A 2974-nucleotide genomic window follows, 5' to 3' on the forward strand; every position below is an offset into this window, starting at 1 on the left:
GAAAACTCGACTTGTTAACTTCACAGGCGAGAGAGAGATTATGTAGTAGTATATTCCACCATTCTTTTCATTAAGATCTTGGGGAGGGCCCTAATATCCAAGTAATTGTTGCACCAAGAAAATAACAAAAGTGAACCAAACCAGAAAATAAATCATGAACTAACTCTTATTACAACATAAAATGATATTTGTAACTACATTATGCTGGAAAATCTTTCCTATTACAAAAATAGGCTCATTATTTATAACATTTTTGAGTTAAATTACAATGGGTAAATACCATACGAAAATTTCCATTCGGTTCTTTACCATGGGTAAATATGATGGGCGGATTTCTATTTGAATCATTCCTCCTCCTTAGGAAGAAATGGTCCCCATTACATGAAGTTACCTCCAGAGAAGCTTTTATGGATGACCAAGTGTTGTCATAGACAAGGCTTTTGCACGGTTGACCCATAACCAAGGGTTTGTTGATGACCTTTAACCATGATGCATGGAGATCCAATGATAGAGATACCTTGTAATGCTTCTAAGCCAATTGTGATATTGACAGTGTGTGGCCAAGAAAATGGATTTTGTTGGAAAGGGTTTTTCACGGCTGACCCATAACCATGATGAACGAAGTGTCGAGGATAGAGATATCGTACAACACTGGTGGGCCAATTGTGAGGTGGACAGTGTGTGGCCGAGCAAATGGACTTCATTGGAAAAGGGTTTTTTGGGGTTGACCAATAACCATAATGAATCACAGTTCAAGGATAGAGATACCCTATAATGAACATTGAGATCACTTATCAATCTATCTAGTAATGAGCTGGTAGCTTATCTTTGTAGATTCTCACAATCTAATGAGATGTTGTAAATACGTCATCCAAGTCAACATGTCTCACATTTTTTAGTCCCAAGGCTGTGAATTGATAGCCCCACCATGAAATTATCATTGCATTAAAATAGGTACTTTGTCGCAACCAAAAATGTGTTTCACGATAGTAAGAAAAGATAACCTCATCACCAAAAACACCTCTAGCTGCTAGAAAATTATAATACAAAATTCTGACACACACTATTGTTCTAGGAATAATAAGCCCTGAACCACTATTTTCTCCATAAAAAAACATGTGTTGATCTAATACCATAATGTGTATAACCTCTCATAAGATTTGAAAGGAAAGAAATAACCATTGCCCCAAATAAATGTGGGGTTCCTAGAGCACTTGCGACAGATAAAAAGGCATAAACATTGCCCCAATATGTGTTGCACCACTTGCAAAGAAGTAGTGAGAATAAAAGTACAACAATACCAATATTCTAAAACAAAGTTGCCATGATAGACCAAGTCCACCAACAACCTTCACAACAATCTAGCTAAACCATGAAAAAGGACCATATTTGTTTAGATAGCCTACCATTGCAATAAGTTCAACAAACCATGTAAGAGTATCCCAGACTACTAATTCAGCCAAGCACTCCTTCCATGTCCCAACACCTTTGGAGAGTAGGACAGACAAACCAAGGATTGCTGCAGTGGAAACATCCACCTTCAGCACTCCACCAAATATCCAAAGATCCACCATGACCAGTAGTGTGCCGATCATGATGATGTCATTCTCGGTCATCAATCCCATCTTCTACAGGTTTTCCGTTGCAAGCTTCAGCGCATCTGTGCCTCTTGAAACAGGGCGGGTATATCACATAAAGAAGAAGAATCATAACAATGATCATACACACCAGACCTAGCACCAGCACTGTCAGTTCCCAGTGCGTCCACTCGATCGTCTAGCCAATGGCCCCTGTGATAAGATTTATGCTCAGGGGATTAGTTTCCGTAGTCATCAAGAACATAACAGAGGAAATATCAGAAATTTCGAAGAAGGTGAGCATAAGCCATGATCCCAGCTTTCACTCTGTTCCATCACCAACGTTTCTTTTTCACGCCACATGGAGAGATTTCCTAAGAGGAAAAAAGATGTCACCCACATGAGCAGAGAAGAATGCAATCATAGAAGCACCGAGGCCCATAGTGCCACAGCCCCCAGAGGCAACGACTGAGTAATGATCCCCATGGTCATGGACTGGAATATCACAAGAAACTGTCATGCGTTTTTCGTCACCCCCACTGGTGCTATCACGATCCAATAGAGGACACTGGTGGTGATCGATGTCACCAGGGGCTTTAGCGTCGATCCATGCCATGGTTGCACTAGTTACGCTGGTGGAGGAGCCACTACTGAGGAAGTGTGTGACCTCCCAGTCGTTAGAGCGTTATTGGGGACGTGGTGTCATAAGCCTTCTAATGAGGCGAATAATGGTCGTTTCTGCACCTGGATCTCTTGCTGCTTCCCCCTCCATGAAAGACAACATTGTGGCTATTTTGTGATTGATAATATTGTGCCAACCAACTTTAGAAACCGAAAACTCGTTGGACATAAGATTCACAGGGGTGAAGACAACATGAATTCTGGTAGGATTGTAGACGCTGAGCTTTAGAGTGGAATTCATTGACATCATCATCATGGGCACACCAGTCTCATCAGCTCGCTTGTCAACATGGAAATCACTGAAGGAAATACTCTGCAGGGTAATCTGGGGATTATAGGGATGGATGGAGCCCCATAATGATAGACAAAAATATGGGAAAAAACAAACAAAAATGTGATACATAGAGCACGACTTGACAACAACAGGGCTAGATCGTTCTGCCACCATAATCATCATAACGGAACATTTCCTTTGCGATGGCATAGGCATCAGGCCACTTGATTATGTTATCATTTTCGTCGGGCATAACCTTGCCCCAAAAAATGGGCACTCGATAAAGTCCTCGAGTTGCACTCCAACCACAATACTGACATCGAGCAATTCAATGACAACTTGAGTGCAGTGAAATTAGTGGATTGAATGGACAAGGAGTTGTTGTTGGACAATGATTCCCTCAACGTCTAATTCTACATGAAGTAGAGAGGCCTCTATTGCA

General features: G+C 41.2%; 1 pseudogene; it reads right to left on the bottom strand.

Moving 5' to 3' along the window:
* Nucleotides 1-1095: 1095 nt before the first annotated feature.
* Nucleotides 1096-2193, bottom strand: LOC149232069 (dicarboxylate transporter 1, chloroplastic pseudogene; annotated as a pseudogene).
* Between the last annotated feature and the right edge of the window lie 781 nt (nt 2194-2974).

The sequence above is a fragment of the Pinus tabuliformis genome, chromosome J, assembly GCF_031772625.1.
Source record: "Pinus tabuliformis cultivar Carrire ecotype Pingquan chromosome J, CPIR1, whole genome shotgun sequence".
Taxonomy (NCBI): domain Eukaryota; kingdom Viridiplantae; phylum Streptophyta; class Pinopsida; order Pinales; family Pinaceae; genus Pinus; species Pinus tabuliformis.